The following is a 24,918-nucleotide window of genomic DNA, read 5'->3' as shown; positions in this document are numbered from 1 at the left end:
GGTTGTCTTACTATGAAGACCGTACCAGTACAAAATATGTTTAAAGTCAGGTATATCAAGTCAAACTTGATAAATAACACAGTGTAGGTACAGGCCCATAAAACTTTTCAGGACGGTACAGGAGAGAAAGCAAGATTAAATTGATTTATTTGCCTTTCATTTTATATAAAAGCCAGTCTTTAGTTAAGTGAAATATCCGTGCAATCATCTGTAAAAGGAAAATTATAATGACATCATCTAAATAATACAGTGTATATAAAGAAATACAGAAACTGTTTTAAGAATTATTATTTTTTCATATGAAAAATAAGATATCTTACTGTGTCACAACTTTCAGATCATAGATCTTCCATACTATCATAAAAAGTATCTAAAAGAAAAGGTTACAACCTTTAGAAAAGTATTTACTAAACTAATAATAGTGCATATGAATCCTAGTCAAAATTCATGAGAAGCCATAATTCATTAATGAAATTATATTTATTGACAGACATAGGGTTTCAATAGAGAAATTTTTTTAAAATTTGTTTATAAAAACCCAGATAAAAGGCCATTATGGATAATTTTATTAACAAAAGACTGGCAGTTAAATTAATGTATGTATGCATTTATGTAAATAAAAGAGACCCTGCGGTAGTGGTGTAACAATACTACCACCGTAGGTCCTGCTTGTCGTAAAAGGCAACAAAAAGGACAGCTGCTGCCTTGCAGTCTTACTTTTGAGTAAAATTCTAGGCCCACCACCAATAACTGGAAACTGCTGCTTTGCAGGTGGACTTTTTAAACAAAGGCGAGACCCACTGCCAATAACTGTCGATGATGACAGCAAGGGCATATGGTCATAAAAGCCCCTTTCCCAAACAATAAATCATGCCTGATGTTGTAAGGAATATGATATGAAGAGAAGAGGTTTGGTGGAAGATGATGCCTTTGATAGAAGGAAGTGGAGAAGACGCATCAGGGAACCGACCCCTTAACGTAGGGATAAAGATGGGAAAGAACAAGAGCATGTATGTAAATAAAGGCAAAAGTTACAAAGGAAAGTGAAACGAAGGAGTATACACACACACACACACACACACACACACACACATATATATATATATATATATATATATATATATATATATATATATATATATATATATATATATATATATATATATATATCTATATATATAGATATATATTATATATATATGGATATATACATGTTATACATATATATATCACATGTATACATATATATATATATATATATATATATATATATATATATATATATATATATATATATAAATATATATATATATATATATATATATATATATATATATATATAATATATATATATATATATATATCTATATATATATATATATATCTATATGTATATATATATATATATATATATATATATATATATATATATATACGTATATATATATATATATATATCTATATATATATATATATATATATATATATATATATATATATATATATATATATATATATATATATATATATATATATATATATATATATATATAAAATGTGTGTGTGTGTGGTGTGTGCGCGTGTGTGCGTGCTTCGTTTCACTTTCCTTCAAGAATTTTGCCTTATTTACATACATGCTCATATATATATATATATAATATATATATATATATATATATATATATATGTGTGTGTGTGTGTTTGTGTGTAATTTAATATTACACACATGCACACACACACTATATATATATATATATATATATATTATATATTATATATATATATATATATATATATATATCGAGCTACAATGTCCTTTAATATCTATTTCGCTCTACCTCGGAAATTAATATATTTCATATATGCTTAAACGAAGGGGAATTTTTTCTCGATAATAGATTTACCTGTACTTGGGCGCGAACGCAGGTACATTATAAATCCAGGACCGTCAGTGGAAGCGATACCACCCAACCCAACCGCGAGAGGCCTCTCGCGGTTGGGTGGTATCGCTTCCACTGACCGGTCCTGGATTTATAATGTACCTGCGTTTCGCGCCCAAGTACAGGTAAATCTATTATCGAGAAAAAATTCCCCTTCGGTTAAGCATATATGAAAATATATTAATTCCGAGGTAGAGCGAATTAGATATTAAAGGACATTGTAGCTCGATATATGTATATTGAATCACGGTAATGTGATATGACTTATATATATATATATATAGTATATATATATATATATATATATATATATATATATATATATATATATATATATTATGTGCGGGAGTCGTTTTGGATGTGGGTATATTATTAAAAATCTTATAATTTGCTGTAAATGCCGCCACAAACCACACACATAAGGTTGTGGAGTAATAATGAAGCGCTTTTGACTTACCTTGAGTTAGAAAACTATTTAATTAGTTAAGGTCACCAGGAAACCAGTCATTTAGGTTTTAATTAAGTTAATTTACACAACATAGAACAGCCTGAAAACAAACCGAACGGCAGATAAACCACATGTAGAGGGCACAGAATACTGTGTTAAACTATTCTATCATTCACAATGGCAATTAATGCACGATCTATGCAAGGCTGGTTGCCGATTTTTTATGATAATCTCTTCTACGGTAAGTGAGCACTGCCAAGGAGGCAGATGCACGGAATCGGCAGTCGAAATTTGGAATGGGATTCCAGGTTACACACAACACAAAACAAAGACTTCTCTCACAAAAATTCCCTCCAGAATGGAGGAAATTTATCCTTAAATCAAACATCATGCTGATAATATGGGGAGAAATCTAATGCTTCAGTTAAATAGCTTAATGAAGATCATCGTTGATCTTGGACAGGTCACAAGGGAAACGTGCATGCTTGGTAGGAAAAAGGATGTTCGTTAGAGAAGTGGGAAATTGAATGCAGAAAACGAGGGAGAGTTTGTTTGTCTTGGAGGAAAAGAACTGGCTATATGAATGTCACTCAGACGTACCTGGATGCCTTATGGTGAGTAGCTTGATATGAGAAGATGGTGTGGGCTTTGTCTGAGTTGGGGGGGTGGGCGCCAGCAAGCCCCTTTGTTTAGGCCTAATGGGAAGGCAAGGACGGATGTCTGTCCGAGATGAGCGACTAGCAAGGAGTGAGGGTGATACAGGTCGCAGGGGAGTCGCATTGGGGTAGAGTTCCACCACCCCCACCCCATTGACAGGTCATTCGGGAAACAGACAGACGGCCAGTAACAAGGTCAAGATAGAATAGGTATTAATGGGAATCAAGATTTCCCTCTATTTCGATGATTGGCTATTTCAGGCACAATTGAAGAGACAGTGTTTGGAGGACCTCAAGAAAACCTCTTTTAGCACAAGTTTTGGGAATTTTTATCAATGTACAGAAATTCCAATTGATTCACTCTCAGAGGAATCATTATTTAGCGATGACAGTAGACCCTCAGAATTTTCAGGCTTTTCCATCCATGAAAAGGGAAAGCCATCACCTCCTATCACAAGTCGGGCACAGAAGTTCTCGACTTCAAACTCTGGAGGTCCATCATGCACCCTTCTCCAGTCAGCATACAAGTCCAGGTGGTTGAGAGTCTGTATGGTGTCATCCCTCCAAACATCTGCGAAGTTGTAGGTGACAGACTTCAGCAAATACCTTCGAAAATTCTTCAGCATCTGTTTCCCCTATGTATCCAAGCTTGGCTCCTTCTTTGCCTTGTCTTCCAACACTACCATCACCTCCAGGAACTTCCTTCAATACATATAACCATTTCATTGCAACAATAACACCTTGGTCCATTGGCTAAATGAGTACAGTCATATTAGGAAGCAAAGGCACGACCGATGGGTTGCATTAGGACAAGCAGCGGCATTGTTCATGAGAAGCAATGCATTCACCTTATGTTTAGCAGTGCCAAGATCTTGTTTCTGATGATCAGCAACCTCCTTACAAAAATGATGATATGACCAATCAGTTATGATCTTGGAGTGAACTAAGCCCTCTGCGAATGATACCAATCACTGGGAGCCTATCTGTCAACCCACGCAGGGCACAAGTTTGCTTTGCATATCTAACTACCACTGATTCAAATGATGCCCACCAATACCATTTGTACACAACAAAGACGTCAATTTCTTGGAAAGCTTTTGGCTGGGTAAATTCTTTTCCATCTCATTAGACAAGTTGTTAGTCAGTAAGTAGCAATAGAATTAACTACATTTATCAGCATTGTAGATTTGCCCAGTAAGTAGCATCAGAATAAACCTGTTTTGCCTTCATAGTAGATTTGCCCTAAAACAAGGGCTTCTTTGCATATCAAATCTTGCAATATCTAGCCTAATTCATTTATTCCCCACTCAGAAACATCCAAAGCTTAGCCATGAGTTTTATTAGAAATCCTATGCTGGATGTTGAACCGAAACAGTTAATTCTTGGATACCATACAGTCTGCAGCCTTATGGAATCCAGCCAATTCTGCAGCTGCAGCTCTTATTTCAGAACCACATACATTCACACCAGCCACCCTTTGGTGACAAAACCACATCAAGGTCAACTGCTGAAAGTCCTCATTATGACCTTTTGCCATGACCTTGCTGGCCTGTCTCCTGGACATAATCTTCCTGAAGTCCATTACATACAAATTCAGTTTGTCCTGGAAAGTCTTAATATCCTGTAAGGTTGACCATGCAGTGCAGTACTAGTCCATTATATGGCCAGTACATACCCCACATCAATTCGTGCAATGATTTCAAGTGGCTTCTGTCAGGACTTTCCTTGCCCTTTCAGGCCAAGGTGGGGCCATACAAAAGATACACAGCACCTTACACAACACTAACAGTACCTTCAATGCTGCAGGCACTACAACACAAGCCAAGTGGTTAGGGGTAAGTATTGCTTACAGTGAACACTCACAAAAGGTTCGTAACTGCAACTGATCACCCATAACTGTAAAGAGGGAAAAATTATACTTCTGGATGTAGCCAATTAGAGAATGACATGTTTATGATGCATATGAGTGTCAGCCATTAAAAGCAAAAAGCCTCAATGATGTGTAATGATGTATGCATTTCCACAAATATTTGGAAAGCTTGCAAAAAACACGAGTACCGGTCTACCTATGCACCTCCTACCATATGCTGTTAAACTGGTGAGATATCCTGTCAGGCAGTAAAAAGTTATAAACTAAGTGATGTTTCATATTGTGTTCAGTGTCATCGTGCTCTTTACCCAATAAAAGCTCACATTTTCTATCTCTCAACCTCTTGTGATTTGTCACTTTTATTAGTTTTTCATAATTTTTCGGGTTATCATTATTTTACATGGAGTGACAATTACTGGATGTCAAAAGACCGAGAAATAAAAAATGAGAAATGATAGGGGAGAAAGGAACAGTAGATGTGTGTACTGTTAGTGTGTTTGTGTTTGTGTTATAGGCTTCACTTTTTACTTTTTTATGTTGTGTATGATTATTTCATTACATTAGAGTGCTGTACAGTACAGCACTCTAATATCCTTTAAAAAATTGTGGAAAAAAAAATAAAACAAAAAAGGTATAATTAAGTCAAACACTTGCCTACCCCTCTCCACCCATCCCACACTGTATCCCCCCACCCCACAGTCAGGTAAACTTTCTCCAGCCACCCAACTTCTAAAACAACCCTTCTCTGGGTGAATCTTCTGTAAACAGTTGTACTGTCACAGCCTCCCATGGCACCCAACCTTCTGACTTCCCCCACCTAGGAAACTTCTCCAACCTCAAGGCAACTCTTCTAGGAGAAGGACACTCCAGAATCAAACCAGCAGGTGGAAAGGACCCTTCAGCCTTGGGAGGCAATCCTTTAGAGAAGGTTACTCTAAATACAAACCTTGTTCTCCAACTTTGGACTGTGCCATAGCCATTGTACTGTGGCCTTCCATAACCTTATGGTTGAATTCTCTTGCTTGTAGGTACAATTAGGCATTTTTCTTCTTTGTTCACTTTCCTGTTTTACAGAAAGTGTGTAGGAAGAATGATAAGAAAGCATAGTTGCTTGGTGGATTATCAGGAAACTGCCCTCTACTTTACCTAATCTTTTCCTTCTAGGTTTTGTAATTTCTAAACCATCCTGACTGTTTTCCCCACACTGATACAGCAAACCTGTCAGGTTTTTGTCTCATTGTGAGCTGGCTCCACCTTATCGACCAGTTGCCTGTTACTCATTGCTGTAAGAAAAATTGCCAAGTACCTTACTCAAATATTCAGGGCTTAAGGTCAAATTTTCTTGATCTCCAGAGTTGTCCCTGTACCTACGATTTGATGCTTTTATCCGAGTCACTTGTAAGTAGTAGCTAGTCAAAGGAGTTTTTAACCCCTGGGTTCGATGGCCATGAAATTCTTTAAGATTTCCTGTAAGTTTACAATGTATACATATTTGCTGTTTACCTCAATCCAAATATCAATGATTCTGTATATGACTGTCTCTTAGTGAGGATTAATATGGCTCGGTCACAAGATTCAAAAGCTTCATTTGTTATTTGTGGTGACTGCAAAGCACAACAAGCAGTTTAATTCCCATTCCACAGATCAACATGGCTGGTTTGCTCTTGAGCTCTGTGTATCCTCCGATTTTGTCCAGCTAATTGAGGAACCCACACATTTTTCTGGTAAAAAGATTAGACCTCATGTTCACAGATGTTCCAGCTATCGTGAAGTCCAAGGTCTGTGAGTATATAGGCACTTTCAATCACTTTGCTTTTAAGATGGACATATCTGCCAGTCAGTAAATTCCTAATTCCACCATTTGCAAAAGTATGGCTGAAATCTAGAGTCAATAGGGATCACATTATTGAAGCTTGTCAGGCATTTAATATTTTAGATGATATATCAGATCCGGATCCCAAGAAGTTAAATGAAATGCTGATTGCTATTTTAATAAGGTATGTCCTTAGAAAAGTAATTAAATTCAGGAGAAATAACCAGCTATGGGTTGATGATACACGTTAAAAGCTTACCATGATAAGCAGACCAAGTTCAACTTGTGAGACGAAATTGTTCACATGAAAATTAAACAATTAAACTGTTTTTAGTCTTTCCGTTCTGCAAATACAGTTTATCTTATAGCTTAGAGAAATTACAGTAATTCCTTGAAGAGGAAGCTGGAAGGAATTACTCAGCCTCATCTTTGGTGGACCAAACTGGCATCATCTATCTTTGGGTCAGGCTCATCGTCCATTCCTCCACTACTAACAGATTATGGTAGATTGGTTATTGGCCCTAAAGAAAAACGCTTTTGATGCTAAGCAATCAGCTAAGGATGTCCCTTCCCTGATACTTGTCATCCTGAACCCATTCTTATAGAATTTGCATTTTGCTCTTGGAATGTTAAGAAAATTTTTGCTCTTGGAATGTTAAGAAAATTCATGAAAATCTTGATAGCTGGAATGAAGACTGATGGTTTCTGTCCTTTGTTTTTTAAAAAGATATCTAGTGTGTTTTTTCCCAAGATTAGATTCTGTATATTATGTCGATGTAGTATCTTTGTGGATGAGGGTAAGCTTAGCAATACAGTGCCTGTTCCAAAGAATAGCATATCTGTAGACTGCAGCAATGACAGGACAATTTTTATTCTCCTTGTGCTCTCCAAAGTTTCTGAAAAACTTATTTTTAGGCCACTATATAAGTATGTGGAATTTAAAGGATTATTTTCTGATAGTCAATATGCATTCAAATAGATTTTAGCGCTACTTTCGATTTAGCAAATCACAAGGCACTATTTATAAACTTCAGAATTTTGTACTCGGTGGATATGTTTTAGGTTTACTTCAAGATTTCTTTACAGGTAGGCAGCAACGAGTTGCTGTTAATGGAATCTTTACCAAACCAAGACCTATTGTGTCTGTAGTACCACAGGGTAGTGTTCTTGCTCCTCTGTTATTTTACAGCGTCTCCACAGCGACTTTGACATCATCTACTCTTCCATTTATTAGTCCATGGAGATATATACTGCTCGCAGTATATTTTAGTAAAGAACTTTCTTTGCCTACTCCGAATTAAGTCTTGCAACAGTGGATACCTTGATTCAATATACTAACATAAATCGTTACAAGTAGGTTTTCTAACACCAAGTAGCCGTTTCAGTAACCAATTATACAGTTTTAGTATCGGCCTCAGACGGAGTTCAGCCAAGAATCACACCCATACAGAATGGCAGACATTAAAGCAGCATCAAAGAATCTCATCTTGACAACACATGGGATGTCATTGTTTTATACTTAGAAACGAAACAAATTTATTGACGTGTGCCACCCTGGACTGGACATGAGTTATAACCGAGGACGACATGGGACCATCAGCAGTAAGAATTGACCCTAAATATATGTACTCAGTGCACAGCACCACTACAAGATCTTTAACCTCAATTATTTCCTGATCCTGCTCCATCTCGTTGATAACAAAAATACTTAGTTTTAGCTGCATTAATTTTCATACCATAATTATTACAAGATTGTTTCATTAAAGATACTTTATTTACAATGCATATTCTGCTTGTGGCAAGAAGGATTGTATCGTGCATCAAAACTAGCAAATGCAGCCATGACAAAAAGCCATCAGGATTACCATTTTCTTTAAGAAGCTTAATGGGGTCATTCATGTACAAAATAAAAAGCAGGCAGGATGTGGAACTACCCTGACAAACTCCAACTGAAGTTGTCAGGGTAGCTGTTCCGATAATGCTGTTCATTGCCCTACATACTGCGACAAGTGCCGCCAGCATCATAGCCCCACATCCCAAGAGCTTCAAGACCCTGAATAACATTTTGCTGGTGTACTAGATCACGGGCTTGACTAAAGTCAACAAATATTACAAACAGCTTTTTCTTTTTCTTTTTAGCCAGGTCAGTCAATACTCTTAATGCTGCAATATGTTCCATACAACCACGACCCCAATGTGCACCTGCTTGTTCCCTCTATGGTTTAAACCATTTCTCAAGTCGTGAGCACAAAACCATATCATATCATTTTGCAAAACAATTGCTCACTGTTATACTTCCATAATTTTTTCTTAAAATTCCAATAAACACAGTACACACACATGTATATATATATATATATATTATATATATATATATATATATATACACATATACATATATATGCACATACATGTTTCTATCAACCGCTCACCGTTTTTATCTATCTATTCATCCATCTCTCACATTAATATTTGAAAATTAGTAGATCTCTTATTTATCTTACAAAACAAATAAACATACATATTACATATGCATAAAAATTCTCTCTCTTATCTGAGAGAGAGAGAGAGAGAGAGAGAGAGAGAGAGAAGAAGAGATAGAAGAGAGAATACAACTCCCACACACACTAATGACAGTACATACCAAAGCTTCAAGTTACAAGCTTTGTCATTTGCTACTTCCAACTCCTTTAGTCAATAGTGCGCTGTCATGGAGAGACAGATAGAGAGGGGGTGAACATTTTCTCTTTTTCGTACAGAACATATAAAAATTATAATAGATCGATAGTGAGGGATTTTCCTTTAACACTTGATTGATATTTTACTATTTTTGCATTAATATTAATATTTGAAAATTAGTAGATGAATTATTTATCATACAAAAAAACACATGTAACATATGCACAAAAATTCTTTCTCTTATCTCTTATGCACAAAAATTCTTTCTCTTATCTCAGTAAGAGAGGGAATGAAAGAATTGAGAGAAAGAGAGAGAGAAACAAAGATACAACTCATACACTAGTGACAATATATAAAAAGCATCGAGCTACAACGTAATTAATGTGCTCTTGTGATTTTATGCCTTGTATGTTTGTATTCAAGTGTGCTCTAGTGTGCATAATTTTGAACTGCATTTGTAGGTTTTTAATTAATACTGTAACGTAATTCAGTTTTAGCCGTTCAGTACTTTTATCGACATTCAATTTTCCATAGAATTCCCTGATGATGTGAATATGAATCACGAAACGTAGGAAGCAATAAAGGAAGTGTGAATCTCCAGCGTATTCCTGCCTTTGACTGCAATTTTTGCTCATTTTAATGTGATTCGCATTCTCAAGATTTGCGGACTCGCCCATTTGCAGATTTTTCTGTGGGACCTATCTGAAAATTATTCTTGGGTTTTTCCGTTGATAAATATTTACTAATTGATGTATTATGATGCTATATTTATGACTAAATACGTTTTTTAAGCTACAAAAATGATTTATTAATTTCCAAATATTAATGTTGATTAATACTCTATTAAGTTTAATAAAATTACATATTAAATAATAAGAATAATAACTCTCTCTCTCTCTCTCTCTCTCTCTCTCTCTCTCTCTCTCTCTCTCTCTCTCTCTCTCTCTCTCTCTCTCTCTCTCTCTCTCTCTCTTTTGAGATGTATGTTTTTGTATGATAAATAAATGATTTACTAATTTCCAAATAATAGTAATGAAAACACCAATAATATCAGCCAGAAAATACTATAGTGAATTAGTAAGCTTTTACTTTATAAATTAAAAAACTATGTAAGAATGCAGGAAATCCCAAACTTTCAGTTTTGAGACTTGGAGAGAGAGGGGGGGGGGGGGGGGGGAAGGTGAGGGTGGAGCTGTCACAAATGTCAAGAAACCTGACAACAAGGGGAGGGGAGTGTTGGATCTTAGTGAGTCTCTAATAATTGCTGACATTTTGGGGTCAAGGATATATACTGAAATCTCTCTCTCTCTCTTTCTGTAAGGGGAGTAATGCACAGTAAGCAATACTCAAGGGTTTTTGCAGTGTCCCTTCATCCCCGAGCTGTGACCTCTTTTATATCTTCAACTTTACTTCCTTAATAACTGCCTTTCTACCATCTTGCCATCCTACTCTCTCCCTGATTTTTTCATCTTGTAACTGCGAGGATTTCCTCCTGGTACATCTTAAAAAAAATTATATATTTATAACACATAGACATAAGATTAGTGTAATGATCTGACAGCTACCTCATGCATCAGAACAGAGGATTTGGAACCTCTTTAAATAACGAAGAGCAAATGCTTGCAGGTTTCCAAAGACCAGGATTGGAGGGATATTGGGGCAACGGGGATGCATAAACGGAGTGTTGCTATTGTACCCCGTTAAGCTCACTCCCTCATGTAAATGAATGACCATCCCTGCAACCACTACCCAGTGAGTAAGGGCTAAACTGTTCAGAGATTGCAGAGTTTTTGAGCCTTGTTGGAGTCCTAGCCATCGAAAATCCCCAGACAAGCTTTTCTGTGCCATTGAGTGTGGAACTTCCTACTCGTGGGGCCTGCTGGTGTGCCCATTGTGGCCATTCCCTGGGGATTTTCATGGTTGGAGGAGAAGCATTCAAGTAATAAGATTATGGCTGTTCGTGGCTGTGGGATGTTTAGTAATTTAAGGATGCTGCTGTTCACTCCTGGCAAAAAATCATTTGCATTGGCAAATTGTGTTGCTCAGTTGGGAGCTGCGACACATTTGGGATAGTCTAACAACAGGGAGACCGTATGTTAGTGTGGCAGCGATAAAAGATATCCTGGTAATGAACTATGGAAAACTGTCCATGGATAAGCGGATGCAGCGACTATGGGAGAACTCAACCACCCCCTTTTTTCTTTTTCAACTGGTCACATTAGAAAGAATATTGAATTAAAAGCACAGATAGAAAAATTGAAACCAAGATACATACAGAGATGAATCAAGAAAAGTAAAAATTAACACATGTGCGAAATGCAATTTAACAAGTGGTGTGTAGACTACAAAGAGGCATGCGCATCAAAGCTAGGTAGTCTCAATGTCTGTCTCTCATGTCAACAAGAACAGGAGATAGCTAAACTGAGGAGGGAAGTAGAAGAATTAGTAAAGGAACTAAAGGAGTTGACAAAGGACAAACTCGAATTCAAGAGAAGAGAAGATAGGATGGAAAATGGAAATTGGAGACCTAATAAGAGAAGTGTCAAACCTTAAGAGAGAGAAACAAGAATTAAACAGTGACGTAGTAGAAAACGGAAAGAGTATAGTGGAGATTAGAAAACAATTGCTTAAGACCAGAACCAGAAATGAAACAGAAACAAACACTAGGGAAAGTGCAAAGAATGAAGCTTACAAGGATAAAAATGGTGAATTCAAGAGAGTTGTTAGGAGAAGAGTGATAGCAGCCAGAAAACACAATTGTCCCCTGAAAGGAATCAACACAACGAATAGATTTGCTGTGCTTTTGGAAACAGAAGAGGAAACAACCTTAACTGGAGATTCATTGGAAAAAGATCAGGGGTTGAATTTTGTGGCCAAAAATAGAGGTAAGAGAAAAGTTCATTCTTACCCAGGTGCAGGAGCAAAGAAGATAGCCAAGGCAGTGAATAAAATCAAGGTAGAAAATAGAAAAAGTACAATCATAGTGCAGAGAGTAGGAAATGAATTGTTTCTAAAAGATGAAAGAATTGGCCAGACAGGTCTTGTAGCCAACCTGATGAATATTGTAGAGAATATTCGTGAGAAAAAATATAACAGCATTCTTATAGGACTTCTGCCCAGAACCAATGCAAGCCAATACTCCCTTAGCAAGGCAATTGGAATCAACGACAGACTGGAGCTAATAGGCCAAGAAGAAGGTGTTAAGTTTGGATAGATTTATAGGGAATAGAAAACTATATGTATAAATGAAATGGAACTCACTTGAATTTGGAAGGAGCAAAACTAATTGGAAACCCTCTTAACCAAAACCTCTTGAAACACCTCAGTGAACTGAACATTCAAGGGAAGGAGTCGGAAAGCTCCCAGAATCTGGTTAGTAATAGCACTGCAGGAAACAGTGACCGTAAGGGACCAATAAAGCCACTGAGGACAAAAGAGAAAATAGAACAGTCCCTCAGAGTGGCGCAGTTTAATGCACAGTCTATTCAGAACAAAGTAGATCTCTTCAAAGCATTGGTAGCAAGTGAAGAATTAGACATACAATAGGTATCACAGAAACGTGTACAAGAGGCAACAAGAGATTTATAGGAGAGTACCAGATAGCTGAATATAAATTGTTCTAAAAAGATAGACTCAATAAAAAAAAGGTGGAGGCGTCATGTTGTATGTTAGGGACCACCTCAGTCCAATAGTATGTACAATTACAACATACTAGACTCCGTCCTATCAACAGAAAGTAAGCTAGTGTCTGAGCTTTCAGTAGGTGCAAATCTAGGCAAAAGTGACTATCAAATTACTACATTTCATTTTAATATTCAACATAAACAAAGAGAAGAAGATATTAATGAGATTAGACTACCGTCGACAAGACCTAAAAAGCTAAAGGAGTATGTTAAAAATGTAGAGTGCGACGAGAACAGAAATAGATAATTACTGGGAAGCCTTTCTAGAGGAATACACAGAAAACACTCTAGATGTATACCATTAAAGCAAATACTAACAAATGGCAACCCTCAGCCTAAGTGGTTCAACAGAGAAATTAAAAATAAAATAAGAGAAAGAGAGAGATTGCACAAATCAATGAACCCATACCCAACACCAGAGGAAGCAAGCAGGCATAAAGAAGTCTGTTAAATGGTGGACAAATTAGTAAGAAATGCAAATATAAATGAGGATAAGAGAGTTACATCAGTTTGTAAGGAAAACCCAAAAGAATTCTTTGCACATGTTAACAGTAGGAAATCAATGAAAAACAGCATAAGTCCCCTAAGGGACAATAGAGGAAACCTGTCGAACTCACACTTGGAGAAAGCAGTTACTGAATAAGTTTTTTACTAGTGTTTTCACAATTAAAGACACTACCTCAATACCGGAACTTGCTTTTAAATATGAAGGGGCAGAACTGTTGGGCAAAATAATATTTGCAGAAGAGGACTTTAAAAACAAAATTGACAAACTCAACAAGTTCAGATCTCCTGGCCCGGATGGAATTCATCCAAGAGAAATTAAAGAACTAAAAGAGGAGATAGTTCCTCACCTAAATAAACTCTATGGAAAAAGTGCACAAAAACGAAAGGCACCAAAAGGATGGAAACTAGGTAATGTGCCCCCAGTTTACAAAAAAGGTGCGAGAGAAGAACCGGGAATTTATAGACCAATATGTCAAACGTCGGTCATTTGTAAGATCTTTTAGTCCATAACTGCAGATCAAAGTGTGGATCACGTTGATAGAAACAATTTGTTGTTAAATAACCAGCACGGTTTCAGACAAAACAGATCCTGCCTATCAAACCTCTTGGAGTTTTTCCATAACATGCTTGGTATTTATGACAGTAGTAGAGCAATAGATATAGTACTCTACTTAGATTTCCAAAAGGCCTTTAATAAAGTTCCACACAAGAAACTAATGACAAATGTTAGAGCTTTAGAAATTGTAGGAGAAATAGCAGACTGGAGAGTCATAATAAATGGTGAAGAATCCGAATGGGAAGATGTGACAAGCGGAGTTCCTCAGGGTTCTTTCCTTGGCCCTTTCTTGTTTTTATTTATATTAATGACATTAATGTAGGCTTAACTAACAAGATAGCCAGATTTGCAGATGACACGAAACTAGGTGTACATAAATACAGCAGACCCAGATATAGTGGAAAGTTTAAGAAATGATCTAAGGAAAATAGGAGAGTGGTCAGAAAGATGGCAAATGCCTTTTAACTTGGATAACTGTAAAGTGTTACAAATAGGAACAAACAACCCTCATGGCAACTATATGCTGCTTGGTAATGACATAAATAGTGTAGAACAAGAAGAGGACCTTGGAGTCATTATTACCAAGGACTTAAAATCCACAAAACAGTTTGTAAAAGCTGAAAAGAAGGCACAGAAATTAGCGGGATTCATAAAGAGGCAGTTCGAATACAGAAACAAGGAAATGGTGCTGCAGATCTACACATCAATAGTTAGACCTCATCTTGAATATCCAGTACAGTTTTGGTTACCAACACTAAGAAAGGACATAAATAGATTAGAAGGGGTGCAAGCAAGAACCTCAAAGTTAATTCCATCCATCAGGCAAATAGGTTACCAAAGACTGTGGACAGTAACCTATTTACGATAAACAAAAACCAGACAAGAAATAATGGATGGAAACTAGAACTAAAGAGATACAGCACATCCCATTGTGATAACTTCTTTACATACAAGATATATGTGACACATGGAACAAAATGCCACCAGAAGTTATAAAAAGCAACAGTGTGGAAGAGTTTAAAAGAATTCAAGACAAAATCATTAGGATTCAAACGATGTCTACTCTGATGGACAAACAAATCTTTGAGGCATCCTAATCCTTGTAATTCTCTTTCTATCTCTTTTTCATGGAAAACATCTCTTAACCAATTTGTATTAACACACAGAGTTTAACAAATATTCCCTGATTAGTGTATTTTGATGTTATTTTCATGACTACATACATTTTTATGATACAAAAATTATTTACTAATTTTCAAATATTAATATTGATTAAACTTTTAAGTTTAATAAGATTAAATGATATTAATAAATAATAAAGATAACAATCCTTCTCTCTCTCTCTCTCTCTCTCTCTGTCTTTGTTTTATATGATAAATAAATGATTTACCGAATACGTAATAACAAATTTTCAAATATTAGTAAGACTAAACAATAATAATAATAATAATAATACACTCTTATTACAATATTTATGCCTTTCTATAGTAAGTTATTTTAAAAAGTTAAAGAACAGAATTTATCCCTGTCTTTTGCCTTCCAAGTTGTGAAGCGACAGGTCCAAATTGTTGCCCCAACGCCTGATCATCTCATTTCCATTTCCTCCTTTTATTTCTCCCTCTTTCTGTATTCGTATATAAAGGACTGTCAACTCCTATTATATTCAGTGTGACCTTGAAAATATAGGATATACTACAAAAGTTCTTGTTCCAAGTCCCTGTTCCACTTACCTTTCTACCTTGGATTTAAGGATATTCTCAAGTACATGTTCCTTCGTGCTACATTGGATATGAATATATATATCTATATATATATATATATATATATATATATATATATATATATATATATATATATATATATATATCTGGGCTCGGCCTGTGTCGCTATGTGAAATAGGTTACTTTAGCACTATTTCTAAGGTAAAATATTGCTATAATACCAGAGAACAGCTAAATTAGAAATGCCAGATTATTCTGTCTCACTACCACAGGTCCTTTTCCATTTAGCCTCTCCCTACATCAAAAAACCTCAGAGAGGAGCCGTCCCAAGGCTCACTACCCGCTACCGTTACGGCTAGCGCCTCTGACGTCATTCCTGCAGATAGCACCCAAGCTTGCTCTACACAGGAAAAAGGTAATGGTGGGATTTCACTGGGCGACATAGGTCCTTTGCCCAGAAATAGATTTTTCCTATGTCAAAATCCCTTTTCTGGGCTCAGCCTGTGTCGCTCCGTGAAATAGTACCAGAGAAAATGCCAAGCTTGGGAAGAGGAAGTACACAAAATTTTTTCAAAAGAGCAAATGAAAAACAATTAAGTTTAGTTGATTATAATCTAGATTGAGTTACAAACAGGTAACATAATGACTGTACAACCTTAAAACTAGATAAAACTTAAGTAATCATAGTAATTATACATTTAGATGAAAGGTACTTATGAACTAATTAATATGTACAATATGTTACATCCAAGGACCAGTACGGCTGTGACGTAACTAGGCTAAGGCAAGAATGCTAATGAGGCCGGTAGGAAGGAGAAGGCAGAGGAGAGACATAAGCTGGACTACTTACTACTATCTCCAGCAGTATCGTGGGAAACTGTGTTTCCCGCCACTGCTGGATACTTAAGGACTTCTAAGGACTTAAGATAATGGCGTTTGAATACTGTCGGAGATTTCCAGCTAGTGTACTTCTTCAGGTCTTCGAATTTCATATGTTGGAAAAAGTTTATTGAGGTAGCTATAGCCCTAATATCATGTACCCGTGGGAAGGACTGCGGGTTGGCTTGTTTGATAAAATATAAAATTTGTTGCCTAATGCCTTTTAGGGAAATAGTGCCACCTTTTTCTCTAATAAACAGAGGCCCAGAAGATTTCAAGGTTGTCCTGTCTAAGTAAGTTTTCAATGAAGTGACGACATAAGGATGGGTCCTGTGGAAGCGGAACAATTTTCCAGGATGGATCCTCATTTTTGGCAAGAAATTGGCGATCTGGAGAAAGTAACACTTCTCCTGAAGGGAGAAACTCGATATGAACTGGGTCTTTAGATAAGGCCAACAGTTTTGAAATTCTAGCTCCTGAAGCTAAACTTATGAGGAATAGTGTTTTCCTCAATAGGGCTAGATAGTCACACGAGGTACTGTTAGTATCTGAGGCTAACTTAAGAACATCATTTAAGAACCATGACACTGACTTGGGCCTCTCAGTAGGTCTGAGCTTGGCACAAGCTCTGTGGATAGATGTAAAGTATGAATCCGTTAAATCTATCTTGAATCCGAATTGGAAAATCTTTTTCAGACCTGATTTGGTAGTAGTGATGGTACTAGCTGCCAAACCTTTTTCAAATAATTACTTGAAAAAGGAGATTGCAAGATTTGTGGTCATGGTTTGTGCAATAGATTCCTTCAGGAATGCAGCCAGTTTTTTAACTGCTGAATCATATTGACGAAGGGTTGATTCACGTTTATCAGATTCTAAGAACATGATGTTCTGAGGATCGATATCAGCATCCCTCTGTGCTGCAAACTTCATGAAGTCCATAAAGTTAGGGCTTTTTGAATTCCTGAGGAAGCGAACACAGTCCGCATTTGCACTAGTTGTGATAGTCTGGGGTTGGGAATCCGTTGAGGGCGGAGGCCCAACTCCAGGAGAAGAGGGAACCAATTGCTCTTGGGCCAATTGGGAGCTATCAGAGTGACGTGACCCTTGAATGTCCTGAGCTTGTTCAGAACTTTCATGAGAAGATTCACCGGAGGAAAAAGGTGAATCTTGTTCCATTGATTCCAATCTATAGCCAACGTGTCCGTGGCACAAGCCAGAGGGTCCAGGTTGGGGGCCACATAACAAGGGAGTTTGTGGTTCGACTCCGTGGCGAAGAGATCCACCTGAAGCCCCGGTACTAGCTGACAGACCCAACTGAAGACTTCTTGTCCAGGGACCATTCGGACTCCAGTGGGACTGAACGTGATAGCGCGTCCTCCACCACGTTCCTTATTCCGGCAAGGTGAGTGGCTGATAGGTGCCACTTGTTCTTGCCTGCTAGCGAAAAGATGGCTATCATGACATGGTTCACGTGGCTTGATTTGGAATGTCCCCTGTTGATGCAGTGTACTACCACTGCACTGTCGAGCACCAGCTTGATATGAGATTTCTTGGCTGGGCGAAGTTTCTTCAGGGTGAGGAACACTGCCATGGCTTTTAGCACATTGATATGAAGCTGGCGGAATTGAAGGGACCATGTTCCTTGTACCTTCTTGTACTGTGAGTACCCTCCCCAACCTGTTAGTGATGCGTCTGTGTGGATCACTAAGGCCGGCGGAGGGAACTGTAGTGGAATTGTCTTTGACAAGTTCTTGACCTCCGTCCAGGGACGGAGACGCTTCTGTAAGATCGCCGGAATCAGAGCTAACCTGTCCTGGGATCTTTTGTTCACTTTCGAACGCCAAACTCGATTTACATCTTTCAGTTTGGCTTTCAACAGGACGTCCGTCACTGAAGCGAATTGGAGAGAACCTAAGATCCTTTCTTGGTTTCTCCGGGACGTCTGTTTGCACTTGAGAAATTGTCTGGTTGCCTTGGCTATTTCTCTCCTTTTCAACGGCGGGATTGATAGAGTATGCGAATCCAAATCCCAATGAATTCCCAGCCACTGGAAACGGGACGCTGGGGTTAGCCGGGACTTTGTCCTGTTTATCTGGAATCCTAGGTATTCCAGAAAATGGATGACCGTGGCGGTTGCTTTGCGGCAAGCTTCGATGCTTGAGGCCCACATGAGCCAATCGTCCAGATAGGCTACTACCATGATCCCCCGAGACCTTAGTTCCTGGACTACCGTTTCTGCCAACTTTGTAAATATCCTGGGGGCTATGTTGAGCCCGAATGGCATTACTTTGAAGGAGTAGGCTTGGTTCCCTAACTTGAAGCCTAGGAACGGGCGGAAGTGTCTTGCTATTGGGACATGATAGTAGGCGTCTGTAAGATCTATAGAGGTGGTGACGGCCCCACGGGGAAGTAAGATCCGCACCTATGAAATGGTCAGCATCTTGAACATGTCGCAATGAATGAATAAGTTTAGACGGGACAAGTCTAAGATTATTCTTCGTTTGCCTGAGTCTTTCTTTGGCACGCTGAACAAGCGACCTTGAAATTTTAAATGTTTGACTCTTGACACTACTCCTTTTTGAAGGAGATCGCGGGAATACTCTTATCAATTCCGCTGTTGGTTCTTGATAGAAGGTGTTGGGTGGGGGTGGACCTTGGATCCAACTCCAACCCAGACCTTTGGACACAATACTTTGGGTCCAATGGCTGAACCTCCAACGTTGACGAAAGAGGTACAGCCTCCCTCCTACCTGGAGGTTCTCATTGAGTTGCTGATGGGCGGCCTCCACGCCCACCGCGTGAACCTCTGCCTCTGCTGGTAGCCCTTCCGCCGCCTCGCTGACGAAAGACGCCTCTAGCTCTGCTGCCCCTGCCGAACCTATTGAAGGCCTGAAATGCTTGGCTTTCAAACGTGGGGTTGAAGGCCGGGGAGACAGCAAAGGAGGTTGACGCCTGCGGCTGTTGGGGCTGTGTCAACAGCACAAACTGCTGTTGCGGTTGACTTTTAGAGGTTGAAGGTTCGGGAACCGGTACTGCCTGAACCAAAGTCTGTTGCTGCGGTGCCTGGAAGGGCTGGAACTTCCTAGGCTTTTTCTTGGCTTTGGGATTCGATGTGGAAGACTCCGATTTCCTTTTGGAGACTAATCCCCACCAAACCCTTAGACTTTGATTAAACCTAGCAGATTCGTGTTGCACCTCGTTCACTGCTGAGGCTGGAAAAAGGTCCGCTCCCCATATAGAAGAGGCCAGGAGTTTGTTGGGCTAATGTCTGATTGTGGATTCTGCTAGGACATGCTTCCTGCAGTTCCTCCTAGCCACAACAAAATCATATAAGTCACATTGCATACTTAACAATTGTGCCGTAGCAATGATCTTGAACAACGGCTCTTGTGCATAGATAAGAGCCGCTGCTTCCGTCATGACTAGTACGTTGAGGGACCTCGCAAGCCGTGTTCTAGCATCCAATTCTGTCTGGATGAGCCCATCAGACAGCCTGGGTAGTCTCTCACTAAATAGAGAGATGGCACAGTCGGGTTTGAGTTTGCCAACCGAGAAGGTGGCTGGGAGGTCTACCCAGAGGTCATCTGTTCCAGGAAGTAGAAGAGATGTTGGTTCCGTCTTCCGGAGCTGTGGCATAGACTCATCTCTCATTGCAGCTTGCAGAGTGAGTTCTGCCACTTTAGATGTGAACGGGATGGGGGTCTCCGCGTTCACAGTGAAAATTGTGAAGGGACTCCTGAAGGCCGTAACCTTAGTGTTTACACACTGCCATTCATCCAGGTCACAGATCCAAGCCTGTTGTGCCTGGTCCCAAGAGAGGATAACCGTCTCTTTTGGGACCTTATCCTCCCTGATCAAGGCAGATTCCGTGAGACGGACATAGCCTATGAAAGGGGCTTGCAACCCTGGCGGGTAGAACTCGAAGTCCTCAATCCTTCGAGTCCCGCAGCCCTCAATCGTAAGCATGCCGTTTATGAAAGGTGCGTAAGAAGCCACCCTCCATGGGTTACTTGGGTGGAAGGGAGGAGAGTGGAGGAGTTCGGCATCAGCGGGCCTTGGGCTGCTTGGCCAGCTTATTGAAGCCCCGACGCTACGCCTTGCGGGAGACCTGCGACTATGGTTTCCTGTGTGACCAGCCTTTCCAAAATTTCTTGAAACTTGGTGTTGACCAAGTTTCCAACCATGTTACCCATTTGTTGCATCATGTTGGATGCAAATGCTTCCTGGTCAAAGGAGGGGGGCTCTGCCCTCTCCTTGAATACCTTTGGTATCGCACCTTTAGAGGTGGATGCCACAGGGTCGGCGGAGGAAGAGTGGGCTCTTTCCTTGGAAGACTTAGTCTTCGACCCTTTGGAGAGAGACCCATGTTTGGTTTTGTCCGCTCCGGGATGGTGAGCCGGAGTTTTATGGACTTGGCTGGTACTTGGCTTTCTAGGAAGGGGCTTTGGCAGCGATTTAGAGTCACGCTTGTCCTTGACTTTAGGGATCGCTGAGAGGGATTTCGATCCAGCTGATAGAAATCCCCCCGGAGAATCCCTGGAAGGAAGTAGAAGATGAAGGAGAAGAAGGTCTAGATGTGCTCAAGGGGAGGCTTTGAGCACCTACAAAGCTTGCCTCACTAGCATCCTTACCGTTGCCCATGCCGTCCACCATCATGGGCTCGATGTCGAGATCTAGTGCCACGACATCTTCTGCGACCTCCTGTGCTGAAGTCTCCTCTGAGGGTTGGGAAACTGTGTCTTGAATTGATGCTATCAGGGGAGCTGCTACTTCGGGGTCCACATAGCCGGTGCTCCTGCCCCCGGGGAAGATCAAAGTAGCCATCTCTTAGGAGAGGATATAGGGTCTTGCCTTGGCTACATTTCGCCCGAAGCCGCCCACCCATACCTTGAGGGTGGAAAGAGCAGCATCCCGAACCGACTGGGCTCCCTGTAAGAGAAGGGGTTAGTGTTAAACTTGAACTTAACTCTGATTATTGTAACTTAACTTAGGAGGCATATGATTGACTTATATATTACATTGGTCCACCTTGTATTAATATGTACACACCGGAGAGTCACTTACATCAGAGGAGACTCGTTCCACGAGATTGTAGCAGGTGACACAGTTCTCGTGGTGCCACACTACTGAACCATCTAGGTGGACTGCGCAGGTGGCGTGGGTCCGGCAGACATCGTGCCCACAGGGATCCTGGAGGACGGCGTTGCAGCCGGTCTCCATACAATGGGTGGCCTGTAAATGGAATGATACATGAGTACCATTGTTAACCATCCGGACAATGTCCGTGGTTGATATGCCATAACACCGGAGTGTTCCGGTGTTGTAGAATTATCCCCGTCTCGGCCTTCCCTTTGTCATGTACCATGCTGGAGAATCCGGTAAAGCTAGTAGTAAGTAGTTAACAGTGTTTCCGGTGACACCGGAGAACAGAAAACTACTGAATCGGGGTAGCTACTATTGCCATACACCGGAGAAGGAGTAGTCCAAGCAGGTACCGGGTGTCGAGATGGGAGAGATCTGGTAAGGTGGCGGAGCTTGGTAACTCCACCGTAAAACTTAATCTAAAGGGAGGGGTAGCTCCCGGAGAAGCATGGTGGCTTCGAAAGCTTAAACTAAGACAAATATACAGGAATATACAAATGGAATACAAGAAATAATGTAACCCCATTTGAGGCCGGAGCCTCCAAGTAGTCAACATCCTCAAGGAGTTCGGCTATGCCGGAATCCTGGTTCCGCCAGAACGGGTAGGAGGAGGTGACCAAAGGCGCAGGGGTATGGATCCAGAGAGCCGAGGGGAGCCGAGCTCACCCAAGCCTGGTGGCCGGCCGAGGCTGGGGCGAACCGAGCTCCTCCCCTACTCTGGGGTGAGAACGGCAGGGTAGCGCCACCCGCACACCACAGGTCCCATGGGGACCTCCCTCCATCCTCCGAAGGGGTACTCGGATCGGCTGTCAGCGACAACGTGAGCGAGATATCACCCCACCTAGGTTGGAGACGTGGGGGGAGGGAGAGGAGAGCGGCAGCGTGGTGGCTACTACATGATCGTCTGGACTTCTCACGGTTGGGTGTGAACACACACGTGGTGAAGAAGGCCAGGCGAAAAGAAGGCCTATAGGTCTACCGGAGCCGACTCACAGATATGAAATAAAATAAAAGGTGCAATTTACACCGGGGGAAAGGGAAATAAAATGAGGTGAAGAGAAAGCAGGACGTCCTGGAGGGATTAGGCTGAACCAACCGGGAAGGGTGGTCAAGACCTGGTAACTCCGAGCAGCTGGCCTAGTGTCGTGACGAATAAACGCGGGACAGGCAGCCAGGGTAGGCTAGGACTAAAAGTAGGACTAGCATAAATATAACAGAGCCTAACAAGGTAACCTAACCAACAAGGAACATGCATGCATGAAAACTGGGTCGGTAGGGCTCCGATAGGCTACGAAGCGAGAACACGTGCTCGGTAAAATCCCCTGTGTAGGAACTAAAACGTCAACAATGCATCATAGATAATAAAATAACATTACTGCCATAAATAATCGAGCTCACCTGGTATGGGAGACCACGTGACACACGAAATGAGGAGACACAAAGGTGAGCGAGCCAGAATAATCTGGCATTTCCAATTTAGCTGCTCTCTGGTATTATAGCAATATTTTACCTTAGAAATAGTGCTAAAGGAACCTATTCCACTGGGTGACACAGGTCCTTTGCCCAGAAATAGATTTTTCCTACATCAAAAATCCCTTATATATATATATATATATATATATATCTATATATATATATATATATATTATATATCTAATATTATATATATATACATACATACATATATATGTATATATATACATATATAAACCAATAATGCATATGATACAGGGTATTGGGGTTTAAATGGGCATACGCAGGTTAACTAATGTTCATTTCACACTACATAATGATCATAAATTATTTAGTTGAATTTTTTTCTTATAATAGTTTGTACATAATCATGGATTGTTCAGTTACATTAGTCAAATATCTTTGTTTTTTCTTGTACAGTAAGATAAATTCTTCATCCATAATTTTGATTACTCTTTGTTTTGTATAACCTAAAATGGTTTTTCAAAGAGGTATCATGGTTTATATGGGCATAAAGTGGTTGTTTGCATGATCAGTATGTAGATATTAATCTGTTACATAAGGTGTCTGTGATTATCCACAGCTTCATGGATCTGCAGGGGTCTTGGAATATATTACCTATGGATAATTGGGCCTCACTGTAGTAGTAACTTCAAATATATTCCCCATCTACTTGAGAACTTTGGAATTACTTTAGCATTTAAGAACAATAATACAATGGAGCAAGCACTGATAAAGAACTCAACCTACAAACTAAAGGATGTGTATATTAGTCATACTGAAAAACTATTGGAGAAAATGAATAGAACAACATTAAAACTGTAGTAAAAGATATGTGCAGGTGAAGAGAGCAATTTTCATTGATGTTAGTGAAAATAATCATTCGAGCAGCTGGGCAAGGGAAAAACAGATAGTTTGATAATATATACAAGAAAAAACTATGCATTGAATACATTGAATCCAGTTATATAAAGAAAGCTTTTATGAGAATATGGCTATCAGGGAAGGTATGTTTAAACTTGGTTCATTTATTTCAAAAGAAATTTGTAAAATGTATAGATTTTAAGAATAGTAGCTAACCTAGGACAAGAGCAAGGTGTGAGCCTGGTCTCTTAAGTAAATAGATTTGTGTCTGTGGTACTTGGCCGCAGATGTTAACAAGTTTATTGCTGCTCCCTCTTCTTTCCCTCTTGTCACATGTGAATATTTGGTTTCCAAAAGTCTATACATATCTTTAGTTGTACTCTGTATATATGTAGAAAATTTCTACCGTGTATCAGTCATCCCAAAGATGTCTTAGATATAAAGACAAAACCAGTGAGGATTTATACCCATGTTCGATACATTAAATGACAAAAATTGTAAGGTTGATTCTCCACATCTGGAGAAATGGGATTTAATTCCTTGTAACTGCTTCTTTTAACTTGCTTCTCTCTGCGGGCTGATTTCCATTTGGAGCCCTCTTGGGTTCCTGGTCTCTATTGACACTGTCTGTAAGGGTTTTCACGTGAGGTTTTAAAGAAAAAAGGAGACAGTAATTCTGAGGACAGA

General features: G+C 39.4%; 1 protein-coding gene across 7 annotated transcripts in view; it reads left to right on the top strand.

Annotated features, from left to right (window-relative positions):
• LOC135205604 (uncharacterized) overlaps window positions 1-24,918 on the top strand; it is a 630,437-nt gene that overhangs the window by 570,542 nt on the left and 34,977 nt on the right. The window lies entirely within an intron of this gene.

The sequence above is a fragment of the Macrobrachium nipponense genome, chromosome 24 (genome assembly GCF_015104395.2).
Source record: "Macrobrachium nipponense isolate FS-2020 chromosome 24, ASM1510439v2, whole genome shotgun sequence".
NCBI lineage: Eukaryota > Metazoa > Arthropoda > Malacostraca > Decapoda > Palaemonidae > Macrobrachium > Macrobrachium nipponense.
Note: the sequence above shows the minus strand (reverse complement) of the source record. Positions and strands in the feature narration are given on the sequence as shown.